At 46.3% G+C, this 20,045-nt stretch overlaps 13 non-coding genes across 13 annotated transcripts; all 13 read left to right on the top strand.

Annotated features, from left to right (window-relative positions):
* Positions 1-958: 958 nt before the first annotated feature.
* On the top strand, positions 959-1,149 carry LOC142287997 (U2 spliceosomal RNA). Its single transcript, XR_012748866.1, has one exon. It is a non-coding gene; the product is annotated as a U2 spliceosomal RNA (small nuclear RNA).
* Positions 1,150-2,266: 1,117 nt separating this feature from the next.
* Positions 2,267-2,457, top strand: LOC142287996 (U2 spliceosomal RNA). The gene has a single exon (XR_012748865.1). It is a non-coding gene; the product is annotated as a U2 spliceosomal RNA (small nuclear RNA).
* A 1,387-nt stretch (positions 2,458-3,844) lies between these two features.
* Positions 3,845-4,035, top strand: LOC142287990 (U2 spliceosomal RNA). Its single transcript, XR_012748862.1, has one exon. It is a non-coding gene; the product is annotated as a U2 spliceosomal RNA (small nuclear RNA).
* A 1,387-nt stretch (positions 4,036-5,422) lies between these two features.
* LOC142287987 (U2 spliceosomal RNA) lies at positions 5,423-5,613 on the top strand. Its single transcript, XR_012748859.1, has one exon. It is a non-coding gene; the product is annotated as a U2 spliceosomal RNA (small nuclear RNA).
* Positions 5,614-7,000: 1,387 nt separating this feature from the next.
* LOC142287979 (U2 spliceosomal RNA) lies at positions 7,001-7,191 on the top strand. Its single transcript, XR_012748851.1, has one exon. It is a non-coding gene; the product is annotated as a U2 spliceosomal RNA (small nuclear RNA).
* A 1,387-nt stretch (positions 7,192-8,578) lies between these two features.
* LOC142288037 (U2 spliceosomal RNA) lies at positions 8,579-8,769 on the top strand. Its single transcript, XR_012748906.1, has one exon. It is a non-coding gene; the product is annotated as a U2 spliceosomal RNA (small nuclear RNA).
* Positions 8,770-10,156: 1,387 nt separating this feature from the next.
* On the top strand, positions 10,157-10,347 carry LOC142288026 (U2 spliceosomal RNA). Its single transcript, XR_012748895.1, has one exon. It is a non-coding gene; the product is annotated as a U2 spliceosomal RNA (small nuclear RNA).
* Positions 10,348-11,734: 1,387 nt separating this feature from the next.
* LOC142288015 (U2 spliceosomal RNA) lies at positions 11,735-11,925 on the top strand. Its single transcript, XR_012748884.1, has one exon. It is a non-coding gene; the product is annotated as a U2 spliceosomal RNA (small nuclear RNA).
* A 1,387-nt stretch (positions 11,926-13,312) lies between these two features.
* Positions 13,313-13,503, top strand: LOC142288004 (U2 spliceosomal RNA). Its single transcript, XR_012748873.1, has one exon. It is a non-coding gene; the product is annotated as a U2 spliceosomal RNA (small nuclear RNA).
* A 1,390-nt stretch (positions 13,504-14,893) lies between these two features.
* LOC142287991 (U2 spliceosomal RNA) lies at positions 14,894-15,087 on the top strand. The gene has a single exon (XR_012748863.1). It is a non-coding gene; the product is annotated as a U2 spliceosomal RNA (small nuclear RNA).
* A 1,392-nt stretch (positions 15,088-16,479) lies between these two features.
* Positions 16,480-16,670, top strand: LOC142287983 (U2 spliceosomal RNA). The gene has a single exon (XR_012748855.1). It is a non-coding gene; the product is annotated as a U2 spliceosomal RNA (small nuclear RNA).
* Positions 16,671-18,058: 1,388 nt separating this feature from the next.
* Positions 18,059-18,248, top strand: LOC142287988 (U2 spliceosomal RNA). The gene has a single exon (XR_012748860.1). It is a non-coding gene; the product is annotated as a U2 spliceosomal RNA (small nuclear RNA).
* Positions 18,249-19,649: 1,401 nt separating this feature from the next.
* On the top strand, positions 19,650-19,840 carry LOC142287973 (U2 spliceosomal RNA). Its single transcript, XR_012748845.1, has one exon. It is a non-coding gene; the product is annotated as a U2 spliceosomal RNA (small nuclear RNA).
* The last annotated feature ends 205 nt before the right edge of the window (positions 19,841-20,045 follow it).

The following is a 20,045-nucleotide window of genomic DNA, read 5'->3' as shown; positions in this document are numbered from 1 at the left end:
TGCAGTATCTTGTTGTCAGTCTAATCTAGATCATGTGTAATTGAATGGAATAGATCCCTTTTGGACAAAGTGGAGTCAGATGCTGCAGTGACCACAGGTGTGAGAGGATCTACAATTGGCATCTGGTGTTATCTCTCTGCTTCCACTCCAAATAAAGTTACCTGTTGTTACCTGAACGTCAAATACTAAGAATGGGCGGCCTATGAAAGAATTAGTACTTTCATTAAGTATACTAAACCGGCTAATTGGGAATAGACAAACTGTAAAAAGCCCTCTGAGAAAGCCCCTCTCTAACCTTTGTTAGTAAGCTTTTCTGTAGCCTGCCTGTTGATGTATTTTCGGTTTGAACAGTGCACAACATGAAGAGACGGAACACTGGCGGCTTGTCACAATGCCCCCCGATGACATCACAATAGCGCTGCTGCCTAGAAAACAAGCTGCGCAGAAGAAGTTGTTCTTTGGGTGGGAGGGTGGGCTAGTGGAAGGAGGGGGCAATCTCTTTTTTTCCCGGGTGGTAGGGGGATGACAGGAGAAGGGAAGCGGGTGGTGAGAAAGGTACAGAGGGCAGGGTTTGGGGGCTGGGAAGGAAAGGGAAAAGATTAGGGTTTGGGGATGATGAAAGGGCTTTCTACGGGTAAGGATGGCAAAGGGTGGCAGTGACGGAAAGTCAGGCAACCTGTCCTGTCCGTCTTTTTGTATCGTGAATTGGAAAGACTGCAAGGGGGAGGGGAGTTGCTTGCGCCCTAAAGGAGGAGTTATTCAGATTCATTGCAGTGGGCGGCGGCTGCAAAACGCACCATTCTTCTTGTTTTTGCTCTGCAAAGCAGCCTTTTCAAGGGTTGGCTTGGGTGACAAAATGTCTTGTGTAGGCGTGGGTTTGTCTCCCTCTCGCTCTCTCTCCCTAAGATGTGTCCGGCATAGGCCAGGGTGCCACTCGAGGCCCAAACCAATTCTGGTTATCGCTTCTCGGCCTTTTGGCTAAGATCAAGTGTAGTATCTGTTCTTATCAGTTTAATATCTGATACGTCCCCTATCTGGGGACCATATATTAAATGGATTTTTAGAACAGGGAGATGGAAAAAGAGCTTGCTCTGTCCACTCCACGCATTGACCTGGTATTGCAGTACCTCCAGGAACGGTGCACCCCTTCTTAACCCAGTTTCCAAAAGCAGAACTCGATTCACCTGATTCATATTAGCCCGATTAGCGAATTGAAATGAATTTTTATCTAACACACTTTTTACTTGCTTTATTCATCCAAATAGCAAACTCATCACCACTCAACTTCACCAACTCTGCTATGTCCCGTGCAGTATCTTGTTGTCAGTCTAATCTAGATCATGTGTAATTGAATGGAATAGATCCCTTTTGGACAAAGTGGAGTCAGATGCTGCAGTGACCACAGGTGTGAGAGGATCTACAATTGGCATCTGGTGTTATCTCTCTGCTTCCACTCCAAATAAAGTTACCTGTTGTTACCTGAACGTCAAATACTAAGAATGGGCGGCCTATGAAAGAATTACTACTTTCAATAAGTACACTTAAACGGCTAATTGGGAATAGAAAAACTGTAAAAAGCCCTCTGAGAAAGCCCCCCTCTAACCTTTGATAGCAAGCTTTTCTGTAGTCTGCCTGTTGATGTATTTTCCGTTTGAACTGTGCACAACATGAAGAGACGGAACACTGGCGGCTTGTCACAATGCCCCCCGATGACATCACAATAGCGCTGCTGCCTAGAAAACAAGCTGCGCAGAAGAAGTTGTTCTTTGGGTGGGAGGGTGGGCTAGTGGAAGGAGGGGGCAATCTCTTTTTTTCCCGGGTGGTAGGGGGATGACAGGAGAAGGGAAGCGGGTGGTGAGAAAGGTACAGAGGGCAGGGTTTGGGGGCTGGGAAGGAAAGGGAAAAGATTAGGGTTTGGGGATGATGAAAGGGCTTTCTACGGGTAAGGATGGCAAAGGGTGGCAGTGACGGAAAGTCAGGCAACCTGTCCTGTCCGTCTTTTTGTATCGTGAATTGGAAAGACTGCAAGGGGGAGGGGAGTTGCTTGCGCCCTAAAGGAGGAGTTATTCAGATTCATTGCAGTGGGCGGCGGCTGCAAAACGCACCATTCTTCTTGTTTTTGCTCTGCAAAGCAGCCTTTTCAAGGGTTGGCTTGGGTGACAAAATGTCTTGTGTAGGCGTGGGTTTGTCTCCCTCTCGCTCTCTCTCCCTAAGATGTGTCCGGCATAGGCCAGGGTGCCACTCGAGGCCCAAACCAATTCTGGTTATCGCTTCTCGGCCTTTTGGCTAAGATCAAGTGTAGTATCTGTTCTTATCAGTTTAATATCTGATACGTCCCCTATCTGGGGACCATATATTAAATGGATTTTTAGAACAGGGAGATGGAAAAAGAGCTTGCTCTGTCCACTCCACGCATTGACCTGGTATTGCAGTACCTCCAGGAACGGTGCACCCCTTCTTAACCCAGTTTCCAAAAGCAGAACTCAATTCACCTGATTCATATTAGCCCGATTTAATGAATTGGAAGAAAGCATACGTCTTCATATGCACCTCAATTTGGCCCATTCACTTTTCACACTTCCTCCTTTTGTTTTTTATCTTTCACACTTTTGACTTTCTTTATTCATCCAAATAGCAAACTCATCACCACTCAACCTGACCAACTCGGCTATGTCCCCGTGCTGCAGTTCTCTGTCTTATCTAGATCATTTGCAATTGAATGGAATAGATCCCTTTTGGACAAAGTGGATTCACCTGCTGCTGCAGTGACCACAGGTGTGATAAGATCTAGAATTGGCATCTGGTGCGATCTCTCCGCTTCCACTCCAAAGAAAGTTACCTGTTTATTCCTATCATGCATTGGTTTTTGGGGTTTTCTTTGAGTAATGATGATCTCTTTAGTAGTCTGTTGGCGCCCTCTCCTGGAGGAATAGTTTGCTTGCTCTTGGACATTCTAAAAGAGAGGTCATGATAGACATTGAGCTTCTGAGCTCAATTGGGGACAGTCATGGGTGATGAATGTTTGCAACCTACTGCGAAGCCTCATACCGCAATATAAGGAACGTCAAATACTAAGAAAGGGCGGCCTATGAAAGAATTACTACTTTCAATAAGTACACTTAAACGGCTAATTGGGAATAGAAAAACTGTAAAAAGCCCTCTGAGAAAGCCCCCCTCTAACCTTTGATAGTAAGCTTTTCTGTAGTCTGCCTGTTGATGTATTTTCCGTTTGAACTGTGCACAACATGAAGAGACGGAACACTGGCGGCTTGTCACAATGCCCCCCGATGACATCACAATAGCGCTGCTGCCTAGAAAACAAGCTGCGCAGAAGAAGTTGTTCTTTGGGTGGGAGGGTGGGCTAGTGGAAGGAGGGGGCAATCTCTTTTTTTCCCGGGTGGTAGGGGGATGACAGGAGAAGGGAAGCGGGTGGTGAGAAAGGTACAGAGGGCAGGGTTTGGGGGCTGGGAAGGAAAGGGAAAAGATTAGGGTTTGGGGATGATGAAAGGGCTTTCTACGGGTAAGGATGGCAAAGGGTGGCAGTGACGGAAAGTCAGGCAACCTGTCCTGTCCGTCTTTTTGTATCGTGAATTGGAAAGACTGCAAGGGGGAGGGGAGTTGCTTGCGCCCTAAAGGAGGAGTTATTCAGATTCATTGCAGTGGGCGGCGGCTGCAAAACGCACCATTCTTCTTGTTTTTGCTCTGCAAAGCAGCCTTTTCAAGGGTTGGCTTGGGTGACAAAATGTCTTGTGTAGGCGTGGGTTTGTCTCCCTCTCGCTCTCTCTCCCTAAGATGTGTCCGGCATAGGCCAGGGTGCCACTCGAGGCCCAAACCAATTCTGGTTATCGCTTCTCGGCCTTTTGGCTAAGATCAAGTGTAGTATCTGTTCTTATCAGTTTAATATCTGATACGTCCCCTATCTGGGGACCATATATTAAATGGATTTTTAGAACAGGGAGATGGAAAAAGAGCTTGCTCTGTCCACTCCACGCATTGACCTGGTATTGCAGTACCTCCAGGAACGGTGCACCCCTTCTTAACCCAGTTTCCAAAAGCAGAACTCAATTCACCTGATTCATATTAGCCCGATTTAATGAATTGGAAGAAAGCATACGTCTTCATATGCACCTCAATTTGGCCCATTCACTTTTCACACTTCCTCCTTTTGTTTTTTATCTTTCACACTTTTGACTTTCTTTATTCATCCAAATAGCAAACTCATCACCACTCAACCTGACCAACTCGGCTATGTCCCCGTGCTGCAGTTCTCTGTCTTATCTAGATCATTTGCAATTGAATGGAATAGATCCCTTTTGGACAAAGTGGATTCACCTGCTGCTGCAGTGACCACAGGTGTGATAAGATCTAGAATTGGCATCTGGTGCGATCTCTCCGCTTCCACTCCAAAGAAAGTTACCTGTTTATTCCTATCATGCATTGGTTTTTGGGGTTTTCTTTGAGTAATGATGATCTCTTTAGTAGTCTGTTGGCGCCCTCTCCTGGAGGAATAGTTTGCTTGCTCTTGGACATTCTAAAAGAGAGGTCATGATAGACATTGAGCTTCTGAGCTCAATTGGGGACAGTCATGGGTGATGAATGTTTGCAACCTACTGCGAAGCCTCATACCGCAATATAAGGAACGTCAAATACTAAGAAAGGGCGGCCTATGAAAGAATTACTACTTTCAATAAGTACACTTAAACGGCTAATTGGGAATAGAAAAACTGTAAAAAGCCCTCTGAGAAAGCCCCCCTCTAACCTTTGATAGTAAGCTTTTCTGTAGTCTGCCTGTTGATGTATTTTCCGTTTGAACTGTGCACAACATGAAGAGACGGAACACTGGCGGCTTGTCACAATGCCCCCCGATGACATCACAATAGCGCTGCTGCCTAGAAAACAAGCTGCGCAGAAGAAGTTGTTCTTTGGGTGGGAGGGTGGGCTAGTGGAAGGAGGGGGCAATCTCTTTTTTTCCCGGGTGGTAGGGGGATGACAGGAGAAGGGAAGCGGGTGGTGAGAAAGGTACAGAGGGCAGGGTTTGGGGGCTGGGAAGGAAAGGGAAAAGATTAGGGTTTGGGGATGATGAAAGGGCTTTCTACGGGTAAGGATGGCAAAGGGTGGCAGTGACGGAAAGTCAGGCAACCTGTCCTGTCCGTCTTTTTGTATCGTGAATTGGAAAGACTGCAAGGGGGAGGGGAGTTGCTTGCGCCCTAAAGGAGGAGTTATTCAGATTCATTGCAGTGGGCGGCGGCTGCAAAACGCACCATTCTTCTTGTTTTTGCTCTGCAAAGCAGCCTTTTCAAGGGTTGGCTTGGGTGACAAAATGTCTTGTGTAGGCGTGGGTTTGTCTCCCTCTCGCTCTCTCTCCCTAAGATGTGTCCGGCATAGGCCAGGGTGCCACTCGAGGCCCAAACCAATTCTGGTTATCGCTTCTCGGCCTTTTGGCTAAGATCAAGTGTAGTATCTGTTCTTATCAGTTTAATATCTGATACGTCCCCTATCTGGGGACCATATATTAAATGGATTTTTAGAACAGGGAGATGGAAAAAGAGCTTGCTCTGTCCACTCCACGCATTGACCTGCTATTGCAGTACCTCCAGGAACGGTGCACCCCTTCTTAACCCAGTTTCCAAAAGCAGAACTCAATTCACCTGATTCATATTAGCCCGATTTAATGAATTGGAAGAAAGCATACGTCTTCATATGCACCTCAATTTGGCCCATTCACTTTTCACACTTCCTCCTTTTGTTTTTTATCTTTCACACTTTTGACTTTCTTTATTCATCCAAATAGCAAACTCATCACCACTCAACCTGACCAACTCGGCTATGTCCCCGTGCTGCAGTTCTCTGTCTTATCTAGATCATTTGCAATTGAATGGAATAGATCCCTTTTGGACAAAGTGGATTCACCTGCTGCTGCAGTGACCACAGGTGTGATAAGATCTAGAATTGGCATCTGGTGCGATCTCTCCGCTTCCACTCCAAAGAAAGTTACCTGTTTATTCCTATCATGCATTGGTTTTTGGGGTTTTCTTTGAGTAATGATGATCTCTTTAGTAGTCTGTTGGCGCCCTCTCCTGGAGGAATAGTTTGCTTGCTCTTGGACATTCTAAAAGAGAGGTCATGATAGACATTGAGCTTCTGAGCTCAATTGGGGACAGTCATGGGTGATGAATGTTTGCAACCTACTGCGAAGCCTCATACCGCAATATAAGGAACGTCAAATACTAAGAAAGGGCGGCCTATGAAAGAATTACTACTTTCAATAAGTACACTTAAACGGCTAATTGGGAATAGAAAAACTGTAAAAAGCCCTCTGAGAAAGCCCCCCTCTAACCTTTGATAGTAAGCTTTTCTGTAGTCTGCCTGTTGATGTATTTTCCGTTTGAACTGTGCACAACATGAAGAGACGGAACACTGGCGGCTTGTCACAATGCCCCCCGATGACATCACAATAGCGCTGCTGCCTAGAAAACAAGCTGCGCAGAAGAAGTTGTTCTTTGGGTGGGAGGGTGGGCTAGTGGAAGGAGGGGGCAATCTCTTTTTTTCCCGGGTGGTAGGGGGATGACAGGAGAAGGGAAGCGGGTGGTGAGAAAGGTACAGAGGGCAGGGTTTGGGGGCTGGGAAGGAAAGGGAAAAGATTAGGGTTTGGGGATGATGAAAGGGCTTTCTACGGGTAAGGATGGCAAAGGGTGGCAGTGACGGAAAGTCAGGCAACCTGTCCTGTCCGTCTTTTTGTATCGTGAATTGGAAAGACTGCAAGGGGGAGGGGAGTTGCTTGCGCCCTAAAGGAGGAGTTATTCAGATTCATTGCAGTGGGCGGCGGCTGCAAAACGCACCATTCTTCTTGTTTTTGCTCTGCAAAGCAGCCTTTTCAAGGGTTGGCTTGGGTGACAAAATGTCTTGTGTAGGCGTGGGTTTGTCTCCCTCTCGCTCTCTCTCCCTAAGATGTGTCCGGCATAGGCCAGGGTGCCACTCGAGGCCCAAACCAATTCTGGTTATCGCTTCTCGGCCTTTTGGCTAAGATCAAGTGTAGTATCTGTTCTTATCAGTTTAATATCTGATACGTCCCCTATCTGGGGACCATATATTAAATGGATTTTTAGAACAGGGAGATGGAAAAAGAGCTTGCTCTGTCCACTCCACGCATTGACCTGGTATTGCAGTACCTCCAGGAACGGTGCACCCCTTCTTAACCCAGTTTCCAAAAGCAGAACTCAATTCACCTGATTCATATTAGCCCGATTTAATGAATTGGAAGAAAGCATACGTCTTCATATGCACCTCAATTTGGCCCATTCACTTTTCACACTTCCTCCTTTTGTTTTTTATCTTTCACACTTTTGACTTTCTTTATTCATCCAAATAGCAAACTCATCACCACTCAACCTGACCAACTCGGCTATGTCCCCGTGCTGCAGTTCTCTGTCTTATCTAGATCATTTGCAATTGAATGGAATAGATCCCTTTTGGACAAAGTGGATTCACCTGCTGCTGCAGTGACCACAGGTGTGATAAGATCTAGAATTGGCATCTGGTGCGATCTCTCCGCTTCCACTCCAAAGAAAGTTACCTGTTTATTCCTATCATGCATTGGTTTTTGGGGTTTTCTTTGAGTAATGATGATCTCTTTAGTAGTCTGTTGGCGCCCTCTCCTGGAGGAATAGTTTGCTTGCTCTTGGACATTCTAAAAGAGAGGTCATGATAGACATTGAGCTTCTGAGCTCAATTGGGGACAGTCATGGGTGATGAATGTTTGCAACCTACTGCGAAGCCTCATACCGCAATATAAGGAACGTCAAATACTAAGAAAGGGCGGCCTATGAAAGAATTACTACTTTCAATAAGTACACTTAAACGGCTAATTGGGAATAGAAAAACTGTAAAAAGCCCTCTGAGAAAGCCCCCCTCTAACCTTTGATAGTAAGCTTTTCTGTAGTCTGCCTGTTGATGTATTTTCCGTTTGAACTGTGCACAACATGAAGAGACGGAACACTGGCGGCTTGTCACAATGCCCCCCGATGACATCACAATAGCGCTGCTGCCTAGAAAACAAGCTGCGCAGAAGAAGTTGTTCTTTGGGTGGGAGGGTGGGCTAGTGGAAGGAGGGGGCAATCTCTTTTTTTCCCGGGTGGTAGGGGGATGACAGGAGAAGGGAAGCGGGTGGTGAGAAAGGTACAGAGGGCAGGGTTTGGGGGCTGGGAAGGAAAGGGAAAAGATTAGGGTTTGGGGATGATGAAAGGGCTTTCTACGGGTAAGGATGGCAAAGGGTGGCAGTGACGGAAAGTCAGGCAACCTGTCCTGTCCGTCTTTTTGTATCGTGAATTGGAAAGACTGCAAGGGGGAGGGGAGTTGCTTGCGCCCTAAAGGAGGAGTTATTCAGATTCATTGCAGTGGGCGGCGGCTGCAAAACGCACCATTCTTCTTGTTTTTGCTCTGCAAAGCAGCCTTTTCAAGGGTTGGCTTGGGTGACAAAATGTCTTGTGTAGGCGTGGGTTTGTCTCCCTCTCGCTCTCTCTCCCTAAGATGTGTCCGGCATAGGCCAGGGTGCCACTCGAGGCCCAAACCAATTCTGGTTATCGCTTCTCGGCCTTTTGGCTAAGATCAAGTGTAGTATCTGTTCTTATCAGTTTAATATCTGATACGTCCCCTATCTGGGGACCATATATTAAATGGATTTTTAGAACAGGGAGATGGAAAAAGAGCTTGCTCTGTCCACTCCACGCATTGACCTGGTATTGCAGTACCTCCAGGAACGGTGCACCCCTTCTTAACCCAGTTTCCAAAAGCAGAACTCAATTCACCTGATTCATATTAGCCCGATTTAATGAATTGGAAGAAAGCATACGTCTTCATATGCACCTCAATTTGGCCCATTCACTTTTCACACTTCCTCCTTTTGTTTTTTATCTTTCACACTTTTGACTTTCTTTATTCATCCAAATAGCAAACTCATCACCACTCAACCTGACCAACTCGGCTATGTCCCCGTGCTGCAGTTCTCTGTCTTATCTAGATCATTTGCAATTGAATGGAATAGATCCCTTTTGGACAAAGTGGATTCACCTGCTGCTGCAGTGACCACAGGTGTGATAAGATCTAGAATTGGCATCTGGTGCGATCTCTCCGCTTCCACTCCAAAGAAAGTTACCTGTTTATTCCTATCATGCATTGGTTTTTGGGGTTTTCTTTGAGTAATGATGATCTCTTTAGTAGTCTGTTGGCGCCCTCTCCTGGAGGAATAGTTTGCTTGCTCTTGGACATTCTAAAAGAGAGGTCATGATAGACATTGAGCTTCTGAGCTCAATTGGGGACAGTCATGGGTGATGAATGTTTGCAACCTACTGCGAAGCCTCATACCGCAATATAAGGAACGTCAAATACTAAGAAAGGGCGGCCTATGAAAGAATTACTACTTTCAATAAGTACACTTAAACGGCTAATTGGGAATAGAAAAACTGTAAAAAGCCCTCTGAGAAAGCCCCCCTCTAACCTTTGATAGTAAGCTTTTCTGTAGTCTGCCTGTTGATGTATTTTCCGTTTGAACTGTGCACAACATGAAGAGACGGAACACTGGCGGCTTGTCACAATGCCCCCCGATGACATCACAATAGCGCTGCTGCCTAGAAAACAAGCTGCGCAGAAGAAGTTGTTCTTTGGGTGGGAGGGTGGGCTAGTGGAAGGAGGGGGCAATCTCTTTTTTTCCCGGGTGGTAGGGGGATGACAGGAGAAGGGAAGCGGGTGGTGAGAAAGGTACAGAGGGCAGGGTTTGGGGGCTGGGAAGGAAAGGGAAAAGATTAGGGTTTGGGGATGATGAAAGGGCTTTCTACGGGTAAGGATGGCAAAGGGTGGCAGTGACGGAAAGTCAGGCAACCTGTCCTGTCCGTCTTTTTGTATCGTGAATTGGAAAGACTGCAAGGGGGAGGGGAGTTGCTTGCGCCCTAAAGGAGGAGTTATTCAGATTCATTGCAGTGGGCGGCGGCTGCAAAACGCACCATTCTTCTTGTTTTTGCTCTGCAAAGCAGCCTTTTCAAGGGTTGGCTTGGGTGACAAAATGTCTTGTGTAGGCGTGGGTTTGTCTCCCTCTCGCTCTCTCTCCCTAAGATGTGTCCGGCATAGGCCAGGGTGCCACTCGAGGCCCAAACCAATTCTGGTTATCGCTTCTCGGCCTTTTGGCTAAGATCAAGTGTAGTATCTGTTCTTATCAGTTTAATATCTGATACGTCCCCTATCTGGGGACCATATATTAAATGGATTTTTAGAACAGGGAGATGGAAAAAGAGCTTGCTCTGTCCACTCCACGCATTGACCTGGTATTGCAGTACCTCCAGGAACGGTGCACCCCTTCTTAACCCAGTTTCCAAAAGCAGAACTCAATTCACCTGATTCATATTAGCCCGATTTAATGAATTGGAAGAAAGCATACGTCTTCATATGCACCTCAATTTGGCCCATTCACTTTTCACACTTCCTCCTTTTGTTTTTTATCTTTCACACTTTTGACTTTCTTTATTCATCCAAATAGCAAACTCATCACCACTCAACCTGACCAACTCGGCTATGTCCCTGTGCTGCAGTTCTCTGTCTTATCTAGATCATTTGCAATTGAATGGAATAGATCCCTTTTGGACAAAGTGGATTCACCTGCTGCTGCAGTGACCACAGGTGTGATAAGATCTAGAATTGGCATCTGGTGCGATCTCTCCGCTTCCACTCCAAAGAAAGTTACCTGTTTATTCCTATCATGCATTGGTTTTTGGGGTTTTCTTTGAGTAATGATGATCTCTTTAGTAGTCTGTTGGCGCCCTCTCCTGGAGGAATAGTTTGCTTGCTCTTGGACATTCTAAAAGAGAGGTCATGATAGACATTGAGCTTCTGAGCTCAATTGGGGACAGTCATGGGTGATGAATGTTTGCAACCTACTGCGAAGCCTCATACCGCAATAATAGGAACGTCAAATACTAAGAAAGGGCGGCCTATGAAAGAATTACTACTTTCAATAAGTACACTTAAACGGCTAATTGGGAATAGAAAAACTGTAAAAAGCCCTCTGAGAAAGCCCCCCTCTAACCTTTGATAGTAAGCTTTTCTGTAGTCTGCCTGTTGATGTATTTTCCGTTTGAACTGTGCACAACATGAAGAGACGGAACACTGGCGGCTTGTCACAATGCCCCCCGATGACATCACAATAGCGCTGCTGCCTAGAAAACAAGCTGCGCAGAAGAAGTTGTTCTTTGGGTGGGAGGGTGGGCTAGTGGAAGGAGGGGGCAATCTCTTTTTTTCCCGGGTGGTAGGGGGATGACAGGAGAAGGGAAGCGGGTGGTGAGAAAGGTACAGAGGGCAGGGTTTGGGGGCTGGGAAGGAAAGGGAAAAGATTAGGGTTTGGGGATGATGAAAGGGCTTTCTACGGGTAAGGATGGCAAAGGGTGGCAGTGACGGAAAGTCAGGCAACCTGTCCTGTCCGTCTTTTTGTATCGTGAATTGGAAAGACTGCAAGGGGGAGGGGAGTTGCTTGCGCCCTAAAGGAGGAGTTATTCAGATTCATTGCAGTGGGCGGCGGCTGCAAAACGCACCATTCTTCTTGTTTTTGCTCTGCAAAGCAGCCTTTTCAAGGGTTGGCTTGGGTGACAAAATGTCTTGTGTAGGCGTGGGTTTGTCTCCCTCTCGCTCTCTCTCCCTAAGATGTGTCCGGCATAGGCCAGGGTGCCACTCGAGGCCCAAACCAATTCTGGTTATCGCTTCTCGGCCTTTTGGCTAAGATCAAGTGTAGTATCTGTTCTTATCAGTTTAATATCTGATACGTCCCCTATCTGGGGACCATATATTAAATGGATTTTTAGAACAGGGAGATGGAAAAAGAGCTTGCTCTGTCCACTCCACGCATTGACCTGGTATTGCAGTACCTCCAGGAACGGTGCACCCCTTCTTAACCCAGTTTCCAAAAGCAGAACTCAATTCACCTGATTCATATTAGCCCGATTTAATGAATTGGAAGAAAGCATACGTCTTCATATGCACCTCAATTTGGCCCATTCACTTTTCACACTTCCTCCTTTTGTTTTTTATCTTTCACACTTTTGACTTTCTTTATTCATCCAAATAGCAAACTCATCACCACTCAACCTGACCAACTCGGCTATGTCCCCGTGCTGCAGTTCTCTGTCTTATCTAGATCATTTGCAATTGAATGGAATAGATCCCTTTTGGACAAAGTGGATTCACCTGCTGCTGCAGTGACCACAGGTGTGATAAGATCTAGAATTGGCATCTGGTGCGATCTCTCCGCTTCCACTCCAAAGAAAGTTACCTGTTTATTCCTATCATGCATTGGTTTTTGGGGTTTTCTTTGAGTAATGATGATCTCTTTAGTAGTCTGTTGGCGCCCTCTCCTGGAGGAATAGTTTGCTTGCTCTTGGACATTCTAAAAGAGAGGTCATGATAGACATTGAGCTTCTGAGCTCAATTGGGGACAGTCATGGGTGATGAATGTTTGCAACCTACTGCGAAGCCTCATACCGCAATATAAGGAACGTCAAATACTAAGAAAGGGCGGCCTATGAAAGAATTACTACTTTCAATAAGTACACTTAAACGGCTAATTGGGAATAGAAAAACTGTAAAAAGCCCTCTGAGAAAGCCCCCCTCTAACCTTTGATAGTAAGCTTTTCTGTAGTCTGCCTGTTGATGTATTTTCCGTTTGAACTGTGCACAACATGAAGAGACGGAACACTGGCGGCTTGTCACAATGCCCCCCGATGACATCACAATAGCGCTGCTGCCTAGAAAACAAGCTGCGCAGAAGAAGTTGTTCTTTGGGTGGGAGGGTGGGCTAGTGGAAGGAGGGGGCAATCTCTTTTTTTCCCGGGTGGTAGGGGGATGACAGGAGAAGGGAAGCGGGTGGTGAGAAAGGTACAGAGGGCAGGGTTTGGGGGCTGGGAAGGAAAGGGAAAAGATTAGGGTTTGGGGATGATGAAAGGGCTTTCTACGGGTAAGGATGGCAAAGGGTGGCAGTGACGGAAAGTCAGGCAACCTGTCCTGTCCGTCTTTTTGTATCGTGAATTGGAAAGACTGCAAGGGGGAGGGGAGTTGCTTGCGCCCTAAAGGAGGAGTTATTCAGATTCATTGCAGTGGGCGGCGGCTGCAAAACGCACCATTCTTCTTGTTTTTGCTCTGCAAAGCAGCCTTTTCAAGGGTTGGCTTGGGTGACAAAATGTCTTGTGTAGGCGTGGGTTTGTCTCCCTCTCGCTCTCTCTCCCTAAGATGTGTCCGGCATAGGCCAGGGTGCCACTCGAGGCCCAAACCAATTCTGGTTATCGCTTCTCGGCCTTTTGGCTAAGATCAAGTGTAGTATCTGTTCTTATCAGTTTAATATCTGATACGTCCCCTATCTGGGGACCATATATTAAATGGATTTTTAGAACAGGGAGATGGAAAAAGAGCTTGCTCTGTCCACTCCACGCATTGACCTGGTATTGCAGTACCTCCAGGAACGGTGCACCCCTTCTTAACCCAGTTTCCAAAAGCAGAACTCAATTCACCTGATTCATATTAGCCCGATTTAATGAATTGGAAGAAAGCATACGTCTTCATATGCACCTCAATTTGGCCCATTCACTTTTCACACTTCCTCCTTTTGTTTTTTATCTTTCACACTTTTGACTTTCTTTATTCATCCAAATAGCAAACTCATCACCACTCAACCTGACCAACTCGGCTATGTCCCCGTGCTGCAGTTCTCTGTCTTATCTAGATCATTTGCAATTGAATGGAATAATCCCTTTTGGACAAAGTGGATTCACCTGCTGCTGCAGTGACCACAGGTGTGATAAGATCTAGAATTGGCATCTGGTGCGATCTCTCCGCTTCCACTCCAAAGAAAGTTACCTGTTTATTCCTATCATGCATTGGTTTTTGGGGTTTTCTTTGAGTAATGATGATCTCTTTAGTAGTCTGTTGGCGCCCCTCTCCTGGAGGAATAGTTTGCTTGCTCTTGGACATTCTAAAAGAGAGGTCATGATAGACATTGAGCTTCTGAGCTCAATTGGGGACAGTCATGGGTGATGAATGTTTGCAACCTACTGCGAAGCCTCATACCGCAATATAAGGAACGTCAAATACTAAGAAAGGGCGGCCTATGAAAGAATTACTACTTTCAATAAGTACACTTAAACGGCTAATTGGGAATAGAAAAACTGTAAAAAGCCCTCTGAGAAAGCCCCCCTCTAACCTTTGATAGTAAGCTTTTCTGTAGTCTGCCTGTTGATGTATTTTCCGTTTGAACTGTGCACAACATGAAGAGACGGAACACTGGCGGCTTGTCACAATGCCCCCCGATGACATCACAATAGCGCTGCTGCCTAGAAAACAAGCTGCGCAGAAGAAGTTGTTCTTTGGGTGGGAGGGTGGGCTAGTGGAAGGAGGGGGCAATCTCTTTTTTTCCCGGGTGGTAGGGGGATGACAGGAGAAGGGAAGCGGGGTGGTGAGAAAGGTACAGAGGGCAGGGTTTGGGGGCTGGGAAGGAAAGGGAAAAGATTAGGGTTTGGGGATGATGAAAGGGCTTTCTACGGGTAAGGATGGCAAAGGGTGGCAGTTGACGGAAAGTCAGGCAACCTGTCCTGTCCGTCTTTTTGTATCAGTGAATTGGAAAGACTGCAAGGGGGAGGGGAGTTGCTTGCGCCCTAAAGGAGGAGTTATTCAGATTCATTGCAGTGGGCGGCGGCTGCAAAACGCACCATTCTTCTTGTTTTTGCTCTGCAAAGCAGCCTTTTCAAGGGTTGGCTTGGGTGACAAAATGTCTTGTGTAGGCGTGGGTTTGTCTCCCTCTCGCTCTCTCTCCCTAAGATGTGTCCGGCATAGGCCAGGGTGCCACTCGAGGCCCAAACCAATTCTGGTTATCGCTTCTCGGCCCTTTTGGCTAAGATCAAGTGTAGTATCTGTTCTTATCAGTTTAATATCTGATACGTCCCCCTATCTGGGGACCATATATTAAATGGATTTTTAGAACAGGGAGATGGAAAAAGAGCTTGCTCTGTCCACTCCACGCATTGACCTGGTATTGCAAGTACCTCCAGGAACGGTGCACCCCTTCTTAACCCAGTTTCCAAAAGACAGAACTCAATTCACCTCGATTCATATTAGCCCGATTTAATGAATTGGAAGAAAGCATACGTCTTCATATGCACCTCAATTTGGCCCATTCACTTTTCACACTTCCTCCTTTTGTTTTTTATCTTTCACACTTTTGACTTTCTTTATTCATCCAAATAGCAAACTCATCACCACTCAACCTGACCAACTCGGCTATGTCCCCGTGCTGCAGTTCTCTGTCTTATCTAGATCATTTGCAATTGAATGGAATAGATCCCTTTTGGACAAAGTGGATTCACCTGGCTGCTGCATGTGACCACAGGTGTGATAAGATCTAGAATTGGCATCTGGTGCGATCTCTCCGCTTCCACTCCAAAGAAAGTTACCTGTTTATTCCTATCATGCATTGGTTTTTGGGGTTTTCTTTGAGTAATGATGATCTCTTTAGTAGTCTGTTGGCGCCCTCTCCTGGAGGAATAGTTTGCTTGCTCTTGGACATTCTAAAAGAGAGGTCATGATAGACATTGAGCTTCTGAGCCTCAATTGGGGACAGTCATGGGTGATGAATGTTTGCAACCTACTGCGAAGCCTCATACCGCAATATAAGGAACGTCAAATACTAAGAAAGGGCGGCCTATGAAAGAATTACTACTTTCAATAAGTACACTTAAACGGCTAATTGGGAATAGAAAAACTGTAAAAAGCCTCTGAGAAAGCCCCCCTCTAACCTTTGATAGTAAGCTTTTCTGTAGTCTGCCTGTTGATGTATTTTCCGTTTGAACTGTGCACAACATGAAGAGACGGAACACTGGCGGCTTGTCACAATGCCCCCCGATGACATCACAATAGCGCTGCTGCCTAGAAAACAAGCTGCGCAGAAGAAGTTGTTCTTTGGGTGGGAGGGTGGGCTAGTGGAAGGAGGGGGCAATCTCTTTTTTTCCCGGGTGGTAGGGGGATGACAGGAGAAGGGAAGCGGGGTGGTGAGAAAGGTACAGAGGGCAGGGTTTGGGGGCTGGGAAGGAAAGGGAAAAGATTAGGGTTTGGGGATGATGAAAGGGCTTTCTACGGGTAAGGATGGCAAAGGGTGGCAGTGACGGAAAGTCAGGCAACCTGTCCTGTCCGTCTTTTTGTATCGTGAATTGGAAAGACTGCAAGGGGGAGGGGAGTTGCTTGCGCCCTAAAGGAGGAGTTATTCAGATTCATTGCAGTGGGCGGCGGCTGCAAAACGCACCATTCTTCTTGTTTTTGCTCTGCAAAGCAGCCTTTTCAAGGGTTGGCTTGGGTGACAAAATGTCTTGTGTAGGCGTGGGTTTGTCTCCCTCTCGCTCTCTCTCCCTAAGATGTGTCCGGCATAGGCCAGGGTGCCACTCGAGGCCCAAACCAATTCTGGTTATCGCTTCTCGGCCTTTTGGCTAAGATCAAGTTTAGTATCTGTTCTTATCAGTTTAATATCTGATACGTCCCCTATCTGGGGACCATATATTAAATGGATTTTTAGAACAGGGAGATGGAAAAAGAGCTTGCTCTGTCCACTCCACGCATTGACCTGGTATTGCAGTACCTCCAGGAACGGTGCACCCCTTCTTAACCAGTTTCCAAAAGCAGAACTCAATTCACCTGATTCATATTAGCCCGATTTAATGAATTGGAAGAAAGCATACGTCTTCATATGCACCTCAATTTGGCCCATTCACTTTTCACACTTCCTCCTTTTGTTTTTTATCTTTCACACTTTTGACTTTCTTTATTCATCCAATAAGCAAACTCATCACACTCAACCTGACCAACTCGGCTATGTCCCCCGTGCTGCAGTTCTCTGTCTTATCTAGATCATTTGCAATTGAATGGAATAGATCCCTTTTGGACAAAGTGGATTCACCTGCTGCTGCAGTGACCACAGGTGTGATAAGATCTAGAATTGGCATCTGGTGCGATCTCTCCGCTTCCAACTCCAAAGAAAGTTACCTGTTTATTCCTATCATGCATGGTTTTTGGGGTTTTCTTTGAGTAATGATGATCTCTTTAGTAGTCTGTTGGCGCCCTCTCCTGGAGGAATAGTTTGCTTGCTCTTGGACATTCTAAAAGAGAGGTCATGATAGACATTGAGCTTCTGAGCTCAATTGGGGGACAGTCATGGGTGATGAATGTTTGCAACCTACTGCGAAGCCTCATACCGCAATATAAGGAACGTCAAATACTAAGAAAGGGCGGCCTATGAAAGAATTACTACTTTCAATAAGTACACTTAAACGGCTAATTGGGAATAGAAAAACTGTAAAAAGCCCTCTGAGAAAGCCCCCCCTCTAACCTTTGATAGTAAGCTTTTCTGTAGTCTGCCTGTTGATGTATTTTCCGTTTGAACTGTGCACAACATGAAGAGACGGAACACTGGCGCTTGTCACAATGCCCCCCGATGACATCACAATAGCGCTGCTGCCTAGAAAACAAGCTGCGCAGAAGAAGTTGTTCTTTGGGTGGGAGGGTGGGCTAGTGGAAGGAGGGGGCAATCTCTTTTTTTCCCGGGTGGTAGGGGGATGACAGGAGAAGGGAAGCGGGTGGTGAGAAAGGTACAGAGGGCAGGGTTTGGGGGCTGGGAAGGAAAGGGAAAAGATTAGGGTTTGGGGATGATGAAAGGGCTTTCTACGGGTAAGGATGGCAAAGGGTGGCAGTGACGGAAAGTCAGGCAACCTGTCCTGTCCGTCTTTTTGTATCGTGAATTGGAAAGACTGCAAGGGGGAGGGGAGTTGCTTGCGCCCTAAAGGAGGAGTTATTCAGATTCATTGCAGTGGGCGGCGGCTGCAAAACGCACCATTCTTCTTGTTTTTGCTCTGCAAAGCAGCCTTTTCAAGGGTTGGCTTGGGTGACAAAATGTCTTGTGTAGGCGTGGGTTTGTCTCCCTCTCGCTCTCTCTCCCTAAGATGTGTCCAGGCATAGGCCAGGGTGCCACTCGAGGCCCAAACCAATTCTGGTTATCGCTTCTCGGCCTTTTGGCTAAGATCAAGTGTAGTATCTGTTCTTATCAGTTTAATATCTGATACGTCCCCTATCTGGGACCATATATTAAATGGATTTTTAGAACAGGGAGATGGAAAAAGAGCTTGCTCTGTCCACTCCACGCATTGACCTGGTATTGCAGTACCTCCAGGAACGGTGCACCCCTTCTTAACCCAGTTTCCAAAAGCAGAACTCAATTCACCTGATTCATATTAGCCCGATTTAATGAATTGGAAGAAAGCATACGTCTTCATATGCACCTCAATTTGGCCCATTCACTTTTCACACTTCCTCCTTTTGTTTTTTATCTTTCACACTTTTGACTTCTTATTCATCCAAATAGCAAACTCATCACCACTCAACCTGACCAACTCGGCTATGTCCCCGTGCTGCAGTTCTCTGTCCTTATCTAGATTCATTTGCAATTGAATGGAATAGATCCCTTTTGGACAAAGTGGATTCACCTGCTGCTGCAGTGACCACAGGTGTGATAAGATCTAGAATTGGCATCTGGTGCGATCTCTCCGCTTCCACTCCAAAGAAAGTTACCTGTTTTATTCCTATCATGCATTGGTTTTTGGGGTTTTCTTTGAGTAATGATGATCTCTTTAGTAGTCTGTTGGCGCCCTCTCCTGAGGAATAGTTTGCTTGCTCTTGGACATTCTAAAAGAGAGGTCATGATAGACATTGAGCTTCTGAGCTCAATTGGGGACAGTCATGGGTGATGAATGTTTGCAACCTACTGCGAAGCCTCACTACCGCAATATAAGGAACGTCAAATACTAAGAAAGGGCGGCCTATGAAAGAATTACTACTTTCAATAAGTACACTTAAACGGCTAATTGGGAATAGGAAAAACTGTAAAAAGCCCTCTGAGAAAGCCCCCCTCTAACCTTTGATAGTAAGCTTTTCTGTAGTCTGCCTGTTGATGTATTTTCCCGTTTGAACTGTGCACAACATGAAGAGACGGAACACTGGCGGCTTGTCACAAATGCCCCCAGATGACATCACAATAGCGCTGCTGCCTAGAAAACAAGCTGCGCAGAAGAAGTTGTTTCTTTGGGTGGGAGGGTGGGCTTGTGGAAGGAGGGGGCAATCTCTTTTTTTCCCGGGTGGTAGGGGGATGACAGGAGAAGGGAAGCGGGTGGTGAGAAAGGTACAGAGGGCAGGGTTTGGGGGCTGGGAAGGAAAGGGAAAAGATTAGGGTTTGGGGATGATGAAAGGGCTTTCTACGGGTAAGGATGGCAAAGGGGTGGAGCAGGCAGTGACGGAAAGTCAGGCAACCTGTCCTGTCCGTCTTTTTGGTATCGTGAATTGGAAAGACTGCAAGGGGGAGGGGAGTTGCTTGCGCCCTAAAGGAGGAGTTTATTCAGATTCATTGCAGTGGGCGGCGGCTGCAAAACGCACCATTCTTCTTGTTTTTGCTCTGCAAAGCAGCCTTTTCAAGGGTTGGCTTGGGTGACAAAATGTCTTGTGTAGGCGTGGGTTTGTCTCCCTCTCGCTCTCTCTCCCTAAGATGTGTCCGGCATAGGCCAGGGTGCCACTCGAGGCCCAAACCAATTCTGGTTATCGCTTCTCGGCCTTTTGGCTAAGATCAAGTGTAGTATCTGTTCTTATCAGTTTAATATCTGATACGTCCCCTATCTGGGGACCATATATTAAATGGATTTTTAGAACAGGGAGATGGAAAAAGAGCTTGCTCTGTCCACTCCACGCATTGACCTGGTATTGCAGTACCTCCAGGAACGGTGCACCCCTTCTTAACCCAGTTTCCAAAAGCAGAACTCAATTCACCTGATTCATATTAGCCCGATTTAATGAATTGGAAGAAAGCATACGTCTTCATATGCACACTCAATTTGGCCCATTCACTTTTCACACTTCCTCCTTTTGTTTTTTATCTTTCACACTTTTGACTTTCTTTATTCATCCAAATAGCAAACTCATCACCACTCAACCTGACC

This window comes from Anomaloglossus baeobatrachus, unplaced genomic scaffold (assembly GCF_048569485.1).
Source record: "Anomaloglossus baeobatrachus isolate aAnoBae1 unplaced genomic scaffold, aAnoBae1.hap1 Scaffold_771, whole genome shotgun sequence".
NCBI classification, from domain to species: Eukaryota; Metazoa; Chordata; class Amphibia; order Anura; family Aromobatidae; genus Anomaloglossus; species Anomaloglossus baeobatrachus.
The sequence above is the reverse complement of the archived record's forward strand: the minus strand, read 5'-3'. Positions and strand labels throughout refer to the sequence as shown.